Genomic DNA, 13868 nt, shown 5'->3' with positions numbered 1-13868 from the left:
CGGACAGAGTGAGCGTGATGTCACCTATTGGTTTTTGGACTTCCATTTTGAGGCCTAGTGTGGCCGTGACCGTCGCCATCACAGGGTTCTTGCCCAGCTCGCGCGAGACGGCACGAAACCAGGGGTTTGCCAGAGCCGCAGCTCTGCCTGCTATTGGTCCGTGATCGGCAAGCTGAGCGATCACTGGACAGGCGACCTGCCAATCACGCCCAAAACAGTTTTTTCTATTGTTTATTTTACTCTAAACGGGCGAGTTATACAAAAAGTCACTCCCCATACAGTTGTTATAAAAGGTGAAATGAGCTATATAGACCAAAACCGTGTTTTGAACCAGGCTGTAAACATGTTTAATCCTGATGTAAATAGTGGCATTTTAACATGGGGGTCTACGGGGATTGACTCGCTTTTGAGGCCAGCCTCAATTGGCCATGTGAGGAACTACAGCGTTCAGTATCACTTCCGCAGCCTCCTGGGTGCGTGCAACTCTGGGGATGAACGAGCTGCGTCTAGGGGTTCTGCGAAAGGAAAAATGTAATGGTTTGTAATGGTAAAATAGGCTATTTGGCCATTGGTATTGTTATTATTGCTACAATTACCGGGAATAGCCTACTCATGCACACATCTCTCTGAGGCTGCCCTGTAAAGAGGGGTGCTCAGAGGTTCTCAATCCTGCATGTCTGTCTATCTCTCTCTCGCACTACCACCGCTCCCTCTCTTCATGCACGCTATAGCTCGCTCAACCACTTCTCTCTCGCTCTCTCTATCGCCACTTGAAAATCCTCAAAATAGATGCAGCTATAAAGAGTCTGTTTTTGTTTGTTTGTTTGTTTGTTTGTTTTAGGGGGGGTGAATGTGTGACAACCCAGTCGGGATGTAGGAGGGGGTGCGTGGCCTAAAAACGTTGGGGACCACTGCGGGAAGAGAGTCAGTCTTTTTGTCTGTGTTAAAATGTCAATTTGTATGTATGTAGGTTTGTTACAACACAGAGGTGCATTTGTATGTATGTAGGTTTGTTACAACACAGAGGTGCATTTGTATGTATGTAGCTGTGTTACAACACAGAGGTGCATTTGTATTGTAGCGACCCTGGGGTTTGACATGTAATGTGGTGATTCGGGGTTTAGCTAGGAACTGATGTGTGGGGTTGTTCCTGGGGGGAACGGGGTGTAAGTGGGACTTCCTGTCTGAGCATGAGGCAGTCAAGATATGTGAGGAAGCGGAGTGGACGTGTGGGGAGCTAGGAGCGTAACAACCGCCAAGAGTTGTGTTGAATAACTGTGAATAAAAGCCTGTACCAACTATAAGTCTCCCGGTTCCTGGACGAATACCTGATTCGTCACATTGGTGTCAGAAGTAAAGCTTGGAGTTATCGCCTCCGCGTCGGCCAAAAGAGCAAGAAGGAGCGGAGGAGAGGTTGGAGGTGACGGCTTGAAGGCTCGAGCGACCTAGCGGTAGCGGTTAGCTGTCTGTGTGCTAGCTGCTATGAGCACCACGTGGGATGGTGTGCGACGGAGAATGCCGGTCGGTGAACAGGGGGAAAGAGGAGCTGACTCCGGGGTTCAGCTCGGTGCTTGCGGGCATGGAAGCCCGTTTGTTGAAAGAAGTCAGACGGCTATTGGAAGCTACGCTTGCCTGGGCACAGTGGGCAGTGGAGCTGATGCGGGAGGTCACGCAGCGTGTGGACTTGTTGAGCACGGAGGTAACGCAGCGTGGAGAACGGCGGACAGAGGAGCCGAAAAAGAGACTATGGGGGTTGTTGACGTGGGTGAGTGGAAACGCAGGCAGGCGGAGGACGCGGATATCGGTCCGGTGCTCGCGTGGGTGGCGGCCGGACGCCGGCCCCCTGTGGAGGAGATTCACTGGTGTTCCGGTGCCACAAAGGGACTGTGGAACATGTTTACGGACCTGAGGGTGTGGGAGTCGGGGCTTCTGGGGTTGGAAGGGCGCGGGAAGAGTGGCAGAGTCGCGGTTGTGCCCAGCTGCCTGCGGGTGTTGGCGCTACGGGGGACGCACAGGGGCCGCATCGGTGAGGGGCATCGCGGCCCTGAAGAGACACTCAGCCGCCTTTGTCGAGTTTTCTACTGGGTACAGATGGAGGGAGACGTAGAGGACTACTGCCTTCGCTGTGTTGACTGCGGTGTGCTTCGGGTGGGACAGAAGCTTTAAAAGGGGGGATGGAAATGGGGGATGGTCGAGAGGAAGGTAAAAAGAGAAAAGAAATGGAAATGGTGGTGGTTTAAATGGATGGGAAAAGAGAAAATAAATGATGTAAATGGAACGGGTTATTGTTGAATTGAAATGTGTGTGAAAAAGAAGAGACATAATGTAAAGGGGACGGGGTTGAGTTGAATGGTTGTGAAAAGAGGAAAAATGTAAATGTTGTTGAGGGGAATTGAATTGAAATGTGGGTGATGTGAAGTAACGAAACGGTGGTGGTGGAATGGGGAAAAATAAGAGGTGGAAAAAAGAAAGGAGTACTTGGGGGGAATGTTGTTGGGGAATGGAATTTGATGTGGTGACGGGAAAAAATGGTTATTGTGTTATTGTTGTTTTGGTACAGGGGTATGTGTGTTGTGGGTGCCAGCGTGGGCGCTGGCTTTGTTGGGAGGTGATAATGTAGCGACCCTGGGGTTTGACATGTAATGTGGTGATTCGGGGTTTAGCTAGGAACTGATGTGTGGGGTTGTTCCTGGGTAGCCTGGTAAACCGCCCGTCACGTGAACTCACATTTCATTTGGTTCTCCGTGACGGTCTGGACCCGCACAGGCAGTTAAGATGATTGGTCGAGCCATGCCGGCCCGACGAATCAGCGGCGGCCGTAGGCGGGCTCTGGCTCGTCTGGGCAAGTAGTGGGTACATGGTCTTTGTAGTTCTTTTCACTCGTCAACATGGCTGCTGCCGCGGAAGTGACAGGCAGTCTGAATGAAATTGAATGTAACGTTCCCAATTCTATGTATTCAATTCTAAAAAACGACCCTCAACATTTGGGAAGGCTAAGCCACACAACTAGTTTGTTATAATCTAACTAAATGCTTCGAAGGTGACTTTAGGACCGTGAGGACTCAATCAATGAATACCACGGAGATCATCCACAGGCACCTTCGGCGATCTGATTGGTTGAAGTTAACACCCACCAGCGGTGATAGACAGATGGGTCATCCAATCACCTGCCAAGTAGCTTGGAAAAAGTGCCCGCCTCCGTCAGCGGTCTGGTGACTTCATTCCCAGATCGAGTGGTTTAGTGAAACCTATGTGGAGCTATACCGTCCATCTGGCAGCGTCAGGTTAGTTCCTGGGGGGAACGGGGTGTAAGTGGGACTTCCTGTCTGAGCATGAGGCAGTCAAGATATGTGAGGAAGCGGAGTGGACGTGTGGGGACCTAGGAGCGTAACAACCAGGGCTGGACTGGGACCAAAAAAGCTACCTGCCATGTGTCAGACAGGCCCACAATTTCGAATCGGCCCAATTTTTCGAGCTCACGCTCACTTCGCTCACTCTCGCATGGGTTGGGGATTTACTTATAAAGCCACATGTTATGACCCGGTCTAGGGGTTTTAGGTGTAATGATATTGCAGCATTGAATAAACGTGCCCAGTGAGAACTCAACGTTTACTTATTAAATAGACGTAAGTACAGGGCTGCGGAAGGCTGTTCAAGTAGGTCGGGCTCAACCGCAAAAATTAGGCTAGACTACATCAGATAAACAATATGAAACGTTTTTGAAGTTTACTCCATTAGTTAAATGAAGCTTATTATCGGAAACAGGTGAGTTTAGGCAATTTGCATAGAGCCGTGCGGGGCTGTCCCTGGTACTGAAATGGAGCGGAGTTGTGGTTATAGCCTATATCAATCCGATTCCGATATCAATCTATTCTCTACATGTCCTCAGGAAGGCACACGCCATTCTGGACTGCCAGAACCACCCACTACAAAGTGAGTTTGAGCTCTTACCTTCTGGTCGGCGTTTCAGAGCGCCTGCCAGGCGCACGAAGAGGTTCCACGCCTCTTTTGTCCCTAGCGCCATCAACAAGCTTAACAGCAACTAGCTCCCCGCTGCACTCCCCGCGCGCTCTTAGATGCGTATGCAGGCGTGCTGAAAGAAAATGGAGGAAGGATAGGCTGCACGTCTCCCTCCAAATTCTCCGCGATTCCCTATCCACCTACCAAACCGCTGTTAAAACTGCAAAATCAGACTACATCTCAAACCTTGTCACAAACAACTGCCACAAACCCCAGGTTCTGTTTAAAGTCCTTAACTCCCTTATTAACCCTTCTGCCCCCCCCTCCGCTGTGCCTTCACTCGACTTGTGTGAAAGTTTTCTTAATTTCTTTATCAACAAAGTCTCTGCCCTCCGACCACTCTCCCCCTCGCCCTTCCCACCCCCTCCTCCTCCCCCCCACTCCCCCCTGCCTGCTGTCTTTGATCAGTTTGAGCCTGTCTCCCCCTCCTCTCTCTCGGATGCCATCAAGCATCTGCGACCCACTTCCTGCCCCTCCGATGCTCTCCCCTCACGCCTTCTCAAGGAAACCCCTGACTCTGTCATGCCCATCATATCATTGTTGCTAAACGCTAGTCTCAGCACTGGCTGTGTCCCGGCTGCCTTCAAACATGCTGTGGTCCAGCCCCGAATAAAAAAGCCCAACCTTGATCCCTCTGTCCTCCCAAACTTCAGACCCATCTCCCAACTACCGTTTCTTTCAAAAGTCCTGGAACGCATCGTCTATTTGCAACTACAGTCATTTCTCGAGCAACACAACATCCACGAGAAATTTCAATCAGGTTTTAAACCTCGGCATAGCACAGAAACAGCCCTCCTCCGTGTTTTTAATGACCTCATCTTAGCCGCCGATGCAGGTAGCCCCTCTGTCCTGCTGCTCCTTGACCTCACGGCCGCTTTTGATACGGTGGATCACACGATCCTATTAGCTCGACTTGAGCACCAGGTGGGCATCAGGGGCGTCGCCCTGGACTGGTTCCGGTCGTATTTAAATAACCGGACTTTTTCCGTTCAGCTAGGAGACCTGTCCTCCGCTGTGGCCCCCCTTACCTGTGGGGTGCCACAAGGATCAATCTTGGGCCCCGCCCTCTTCCTGTTATACCTGCTGCCCCTAGGTCAGATCCTAGCAAAATTTAATGTGTCCTTCCACTGCTTCGCTGATGATGTGCAGGTGTACCTTCCCCTAAAACCCACCCAAGGGGGAACTGCACTACAGCCTCTGCTGGACTGCCTGGCTGAAATCAAACTTTGGATGTCCAACAACTTTCTCACTCTTAACGAAAAAAAGACCGAGGTCATCATTTTTAACAGTGCCACCCCGGGCCCCCTTGTCGATGCTCTCGGCCCCCTGGGTTCTAACCTTTCCACCTCGGTTAGGAACCTTGGGGTTATATTTGATAGCGCTTTTAAATTCGACAAGCAGATCAACTCAGTAGTTAAAAACAGCTTTTACCACCTTCGGCTGCTGGCTAAGACGAAGGCCTACCTCTCCCAGGCAAACCTGGAGAGGGTTATTCACGCCTTCGTCACCACACGTATTGACTACTGCAACGCACTTTATGTGGGGATTGATCAGTCCTTGCTCCGCCGCCTACAGCTCGTTCAGAACGCGGCTGCACGCCTCCTTACGAGGACAAAAAAGCGCGAGCACATCACCCCAGTCCTGTCCTCGCTCCACTGGCTGCCTGTGCGCTTTCGCATTGATTTTAAATTATCCCTGACCGTTTTTAAAGCCCTCAATGGCTTGGCCCCTCCCTACATTTCCGAGCTGCTGCACCGCCACACCCCCTCCAGAGCTCTTAGATCGGCCGACCTATCGCTGCTGGTGGTGCCCAGAACCAAACTAAAAACTAGGGGGGACAGAGCCTTTGCGGCAGCTGCCCCAAAACTCTGGAACAGTCTCCCCCTACACGTTCGTGCTGCCCAGACCCTGGAGGTTTTTAAATCGCTCTTAAAAACCCACCTGTTTTCCCTGGCTTTCCCCCCTACCTAGCCATCATTCGTTAGGTCCCTGGCATTTATCGTTTTATTGCTTTTATTGTCTTATTGTTTTATCTTTTTGATTTTAATTGTCATCATATATGCACTTTGTATTATGTTGCTTTCAATTAGTATTTTTGCACTTTACTTATTTACATCTGTGCACTTTACTCCCCGCCTGTGAAGCACTTTGGTTCGGCTGCCGCTGTATGTAAATGTGCTATATAAATAAAGTTGACTTGACTTGACTTGACTCCTTTCAGACACTCGCATATTTGCACATTATTTTTTGCACTGTATCTACACTTGTGTTTGCCCTGCGGTATGGGTTTGAAAATGACATTGTGTGTTCGAACTCCTTGTTCACTTGTTTGCTGTTGTTTGTCGTGCTCTCTTGTTGTCTCTGTTGTACTCTGTTTTGTATTTTATCTTGCTGCAAAACCAATTTCCCCTAGGGGACAATAAAGTGAACTCAACTCAACTCAACTCAACTCAACAATCAATGAATTAATCAAGCATCACTTCGATTCAGCCTCGTGGTTTAAATAGTGCTACTACTACTTTGCGAACAGGAGGGATAGAATAATACACATCATAGTGAAACACAAAAAAGCACCAGCTGATGCTGCACCTCGGCAACACACACACTTTCTCCCCTCCCTCCTCCTCCACACACACGCCAAATGCAAACTTTAAGAGATTGTTAATGTCAGACTCACCATATCTTTCTCTCTCTATCTCTTTACATTCTGCCGAAGAACTGCGTCCTCTTGTCGTTGCTCTGGACCAACTCCCTTGCAATCACCGAAACATCCACTTTGTCCAAATAGTCCTTGTGTGTATGGCCACACATCAGGCTATTAAGTCTTTTTTGTGTCATTGTTGATCACATATAGGTCTTTAAACGTCGGAGGGACGAGAAAGACCTCTTGGCGCTGGCAGACGACACGGGGATTGTATAAAACAACTTTAACAGTTTGTGTACATCTGGCAGGAGTGTTTTTGCCACAGGTGTATTGTTCATTGCTGACACAACAGATGACACGGTTAGGGGTTTGGAAAGCTTGATTGTGTCTGGCAACATATCAAGCTGTGTGCTGAGAGAGTCAACATTAAAATCCTTCTCGTAGAGACACAGAATAGCAGACGGGAAACCAACCTTTTCCCCTTCAGCTGCAGACAGGCGCTCCAGGGCAGCTGCCACATGCAAGTCTCTCTGCACAAAACGACGGTCCAACTCCCCAAAAGTAGGTCGGGCTCAAGCCCTACCTGCCCTATAGGCTCCGCGGCCCACAGTACTAAACATAACACTGATTTTTTTAAAGTGCAGACATTTCAGTCGCACACTGTGCGTCTCAGCAGCGCAGCATGTCAGCATGTGTGTGCGCTGCTCTCTAAGCAGGGTGTGTGCGTTGTGCACCCGCCTATACAGAGACACATAGCCTATTACTATCTTGCACATTGTGGAGTTAGAGGGAGCACCAACAACATCTTTGAACAACACGTCTGTTAGCAGAGTGGGTTAATGCAGCAGTTCTCGCGTGCACTCCCAGAGCAGCAGCAAGACGGAGGAAATAAATATAACACGAGGAACAGTTTCTCTTTCTCTCTCTGTGGTTCTTCTCCCTTGGAGCTGGGCCAGAGACACACACACATACATACGTTTTCCGTGCATGTCATTGGCTGTCACCACCTGTGTTGCCTTCAGGTAACATCCTAAATTACAATGCTATACATTAGCATTGGTTAGAGGGCCACTCCAGAGACCAGAATCATTCATTATTGACGCCTGAATGGGCCGCTACCGGCCCAATCAAATACATAATACATACTTTTTCACCAACCTGACCGGCCCACTACGGCAGCGGCCCGCGGGCCATCGCACCGGTAAGAATACATTGCAGTCCAGCCGTGGTAACAACCGCTGAGTTGTGTTGAATAACTGTGAATAAAAGCCTGTACCAACTATAAGTCTCCCGGTTCCTGGACGAATACCTGATTCGTCACAGTATGTATGTAGGTTTGTTACAACACAGAGGTGCATTTGTATGTATGTAGGTTTGTTACAACACAGAGGTGCATTTGTATGTATGTAGGTGTGTTACAACACAGAGGTGCATTTGTATGTATGTAGGTGTGTTACAACACAGAGGTGACTGTATGTATGTAGGTGTGTTACAACACAGAGGTGCATTTGTATGTATGTAGGTTTGTTACAACACAGAGGTGCATTTGTATGTATGTAGGTGTGTTACAACACAGAGGTGCATTTGTATGTATGTAGGTTTGTTACAACACAGAGGTGACTGTATGTATGTAGGTGTGTTACAACACAGAGGTGACTGTATGTATGTAGGTGTGTTACAACACAGAGGTGACTGTATGTATGTAGGTGTGTTACAACACAGAGGTGACTGTATGTATGTATGTAGGTGTGTTACAACACAGAGGTGACTGTATGTATGTAGGTGTGTTACAACACAGAGGTGACTGTATGTATGTAGGTGTGTTACAACTAGGGATGGGAATTTCGACTAATTTCCCCGCCGATTAGTCTCAAATTGTATTTGCGACTAGTCGACTAGTCTATAAGCAAAAAAACTCGCAATTTAATATACATATTAAATTAAAAGTTTAAAAGTTTAAAATGCAAATGTTTTGTGTATTTAGGAGCTATTTTAGCCCAAACATTCAGTACAAGCTGTTAATTTAAATCCTATTGATGTAACAACAACTGACTGAATAAAGGTGAACAAATTAAAGAGAAATACATTTCTGATACGTTTGCCAATGCAATGCATGGCATTTATTATGAATAATGTTGTAGGATTCTGTAGGTTCCAGCATGTCTTGCATGATTGTGTAAGCTATTTTTATGAAGGTGCTATATAATTTATGTTTACGTTCTAGACAGCCAATGCACTGTAGGCTCTTATGTTGAAGACAGGAAACGGAAGTGTGTGTGTTGTTGTGGGGGCGCTTGACGCTAGGTTATGCTGGAAGCGGAAGAATAATAGAGCTGGCATCTCACGCTGAGATTGTTCAAGATTGGAGTTGCCCCATTTATTGGTTTTTATATCAAAGTATTCACCTTATGTTCAGACCTTACAGTGGGCCAAATTCTTCCGGGTCCTTTTAACACTTCCGGCGGTCACGGTGCAAAATAAGAGAGTTGTTTTTGGAGCGGACAGTGAAGGGGGTAAAATAAAGAACGTAGCCTACTACTTTGAGCCGGTACACAGCAAGCAAGCGAGTATCCACTGTGTTAGCCAGGTCAGATAACGTTATCGTCGACAATGACGAGCATTTTCTTGTAAAACATACCTGGACTCCAACAAAGAAAGCTTCAGATAGTTTTCTCTCCTCCGAGTTGCGCTCGAGCCACTAACGTCAATAAGACCCGCAGACGTTAACGTAATTCCCAACACAGAGGTGACTGTATGTATGTAGGTGTGTTACAACACAGAGGTGACTGTATGTATGTAGGTGTGTTACAACACAGAGGTGACTGTATGTATGTAGGTGTGTTACAACACAGAGGTGACTGTATGTATGTAGGTGTGTTACAACACAGAGGTGACTGTATGTATGTAGGTGTGTTACAACACAGAGGTGACTGTATGTATGTATGTAGGTGTGTTACAACACAGAGGTGACTGTATGTATGTAGGTGTGTTACAACACAGAGGTGACTGTATGTATGTATGTAGGTGTGTTACAACACAGAGGTGACTGTATGTATGTAGGTGTGTTACAACACAGAGGTGACTGTATGTATGTAGGTGTGTTACAACACAGAGGTGACTGTATGTATGTAGGTGTGTTACAACACAGAGGTGACTGTATGTATGTAGGTGTGTTACAACACAGAGGTGACTGTATGTATGTAGGTGTGTTACAACACAGAGGTGACTGTATGTATGTAGGTGTGTTACAACACAGAGGTGACTGTATGTATGTAGTAGGTGTGTTACAACACAGAGGTGACTGTATGTATGTAGGTGTGTTACAACACAGAGGTGACTGTATGTATGTAGGTGTGTTACAACACAGAGGTGACTGTATGTATGTAGGTGTGTTACAACACAGAGGTGACTGTATGTATGTAGTAGGTGTGTTACAACACAGAGGTGACTGTATGTATGTAGTAGGTGTGTTACAACACAGAGGTGACTGTATGTATGTAGGTGTGTTACAACACAGAGGTGACTGTATGTATGTAGGTGTGTTACAACACAGAGGTGACTGTATGTATGTATGTAGGTGTGTTTCAATACACAGGTGAATTTGTGCGATTGTCAACTTGAGAGTCAACAGAGGGCATGAAGGAGCCGATGGTTATTTCTGTAGCGTGGAGTCGAGCCCAAGGAAGCATGACTAAGACGCTGAATCATTCTCCCTCTTCAAAACTCAGTCATGCAACTTTAAAGAGCATGGTGCAGGGTTTAAAAAAAAGTGAATTTATATTTTGGGGTCAAGATTCCTTTGAAAATACCTCCCCTCAAAACATTTAAAATAAAATTAAATAAAATAAAACATGCCCCCAGGGCAGAAATGTGGAGAAAAGGTGGCATTCTAATGCACATGCTCAATAAAAAGTCACGTGGGCAGATAACACCAGTGAAATCACTCACCCAGCCAGGCTGCTCTACAGCAGGCCCTCTGCTTTTTCTTCTTTTTCTGCCAGGCTGGGTGAGTGATGTCACTGGTGTTATCTGCATAGATGACTTTTTACTGAGCACTTGCCAGCTGCTTTACAAAAACCAGTCTAAATGCAGCTATGTGTGAAAAAAACTAAAAACAAAATAGAATCATATTGCTACATACCAGTCCTGCAAAGTGGACTCCAACCTGCACCATGCTCTTAACTTCTTCTTACCCATTGACACAAACAAGTTAGGCATGATGACTCCATCCATTATAATCAGCCCCTCCAGGAAACTGGGGTGTTGCAAGGAGGATTTTCTTTTTGCAAAATAAACAGTTTTCCCCACACAAATATTGCAAGGTCTTGCAATTTTGGCCAGTCACTGACTGCTCTTTTACAGCAGAAAACTCTCCATGCTTTCAAGAATGACGCAGGCTGCAACATTTCTACAAATCATCAGTTTAGTTAGCGGTTTAAAGGAAGCACAGAGACATAGAGCAAGAAAGATAATTGCAACCAATGTACAGTACTCAGATGCCACACTTTTTATCAGTCCTCTCTGTCTGGCTGCAAGTTGCGAATACATCACAAACTATTTCTATGGTAATCCCCCCCCCCCCCCCAAAGTGCTTTGAGTTTCAGAATTGATAGAAAAACATAAGACATAACTGATATTTTCTTTCCCTTTATTCATATTTTCTCATGTACTGTAGTTGTCCAACCTTGAGTCATAACAAATTCATTTTGCAGATGTATTTCCAATATGCATTATCATTGCCTTGCTACTGGAAATGTATGTCAGTATTTCAAAAACACAAATGATTTTACCCATACAGTATACAGTATATAGCCTATGTATTTATAAAAAAAAAAAAAACTCTAAGCAGCTCATTTTTTCGTTGCTCTGGTCCACACCTTTTTGTGCGTTCTTCCTTTATAAAACGGGGGAAATGACAACACATCAAGAGGCATATAAATAAACTAAGACCAATCGACAGACAGATGCAGGCTGCTCTAGTCATCAGCCTTCTTGTTTACTTCCACCACGCCCCTCACCTTTATGACATCACTGATGTTCATCATATACTTATGAGACATCACTGATGACATCATCACTGATGAGATCACTCGCTGAGTACTACATGGTGATGTGTGGGAAGAGGATACAGTACATCACTATAGTGGTGACCTGGCCACCAGGCCGAGCCATCTAGAACTGTAGGACCTCAGTGATGTTATTACCTCATCAGTGATGATGATGTCATAGCAGCATGAGATGTGAGTGGTGTATTATGTAAATCTCGCTGTAGCATCCCCCACACCAGATTCATGCCAGACCCTGAAAAGAGTTAAGAGTTGTTTGCACATTTTGGAGGAGATCGAAGGAATGGTGTGGTGCGTATGGACGGACACAGCTCTCCAATTATAGTAGTCGGATAGTAGTAGGATGTCACAATTTCACATAGACCTTAATGACATCATTGACATTGTGACCTTAATGACGTCATTGACATTGTGACAGTGATCAGTGATGTCATAAATCCTGACGTTATATAAGTGGTGGGAGGTTGGATAATAAAGAGCTCGTCCAAAGCGTCACAAGTCAGGAAGAAAACCTCTTGCTATCCCAGCCAGCTGCTATTGCGTTATTACATGCCTAAATCAAACCTCATGTATAGACCGAGGTGTGACCGACTATGTCAAAGAATAAGACACCTGGATATAAAGGTCCACGTGACTATCAGAAAAGAGGGGAGAGGGAAGGAAGAACCAATGTGCGCTACAGATGTTGCTTTTTAGTCAGAAGCATCCAGGCTGTCCTACGCCAGAGACCAGGTTGGGTTGAAGTCAAGGAGGATGGAGAGTGGGACTTCAACTGGTGTGATGTGGGCTGGCTGAGGGAGAACTTTGATCATTCCTACATGGAGGAACATGCACGGATAAATCACTTCCGCAACCGTTCCGAGCTGACATGCAAAAACCTCATGGTGAAAAACCTGAAAAGATACCGCAAAACCATTGAAAGGGAAGCTGGAAGCATGGAGGCGGCCAAATGTGACTTTTTCCCTTGCACCTTTGCAATGCCCAGTGAGTATCATCTCTTCGTGGAGGAGTTCAGACGAAGTCCTCGCAGCATCTGGATCATGAAACCCGCAGCAAAAGCTCAAGGGAAGGGAATTTTCCTGTTCAGGAAGCTGAAGGACATCATGGATTGGAAAAAGGAGGGCCCCCGCTCAGAGGAACAGAAGGATGCAGCAGCTCAAGTGGAAAGCTATGTGGCACAGCGTTATATAGAGAACCCCTACCTGATCAGCGGCAGGAAATTTGATTTGAGAGTTTATGTGCTGGTCACATCATATATTCCTTTGAAGGCTTGGTTGTATCGAGATGGCTTCGCCCGCTTCTCCAGCACCCGCTACTCCCTGAGCAGTATTGATGACCAGTATGTGCACCTCACCAACATCGCTGTTCAGAAGACGGCGCCCAACTACGATCCTGAGAAGGGAAGTAAGTGGCAGATGCAGCAGCTTCGTAGATACCTGACTGCCAAACACGGCGGAGAGGCGGTCGAAACGCTGTTTCAGGACATGGATACCATTTTTATCCGCAGCCTGCAGAGTGTGCAACGGGTCATCATCAATGACAAACACTGCTTTGAGCTCTATGGCTACGACATTCTCCTGGATCAGAAGCTCAAACCTTGGTTGATTGAGGTGAACGGCTCTCCGTCACTCACAGCCTCTAGTCAAGAGGATTTTGAGATGAAGTGCCAGATGCTGGACGACGTGCTACATATTGTGGATATGGAGGGAAGGCTCACTGGCAGGGAGAAGAGGGTGGGCGGCTTTGACCTCATGTGGAACGACGGGCCCGTCTATAGAGAGGACATCAACCCCGAAACAATGGACAGTTCATCTTTCACTACCAACACATACTTAGGCTGTGTGAATGACCGGGAGAAGCAGCTCCTCCAGGTGCTGAAACCATTTCCAGGCCAGAAGAGGACATGTGGCATGGTCAAATGGCCGTAGTTGCCGAGAACCGCACAGCCATCTCCTATGTTCCATGTACTTGTAGCGCAAGAACATGCTTCTCAGCAGAACCAAACACAGAGAGCCAGCCATCAGTGAAGATGAGCACCAGAAGCCAAAAGTCATACTGGATTACAACAGCTGCAAAGGTGGTCCTGACAAACCTGGATAAGGTATGCATCAATTATGCACACACTTATTTATTACTGA

At 46.8% G+C, this 13868-nt stretch overlaps 1 pseudogene across 1 annotated transcript; it reads left to right on the top strand.

Annotated features, from left to right (window-relative positions):
- The first annotated feature begins 12323 nt into the window (after nt 1–12323).
- Nucleotides 12324–13658, top strand: LOC310799288 (putative tubulin polyglutamylase TTLL9 pseudogene; annotated as a pseudogene). Its single transcript has one exon. The product of its transcript is annotated as a putative tubulin polyglutamylase TTLL9 pseudogene (transcript).
- Nucleotides 13659–13868: the final 210 nt, after the last annotated feature.

This window comes from Poromitra crassiceps (assembly GCF_964638095.1).
Source record: "Poromitra crassiceps genome assembly, chromosome: 2".
NCBI lineage: Eukaryota > Metazoa > Chordata > Actinopteri > Beryciformes > Melamphaidae > Poromitra > Poromitra crassiceps.
The sequence above is the reverse complement of the archived record's forward strand: the minus strand, read 5'-3'. Positions and strand labels throughout refer to the sequence as shown.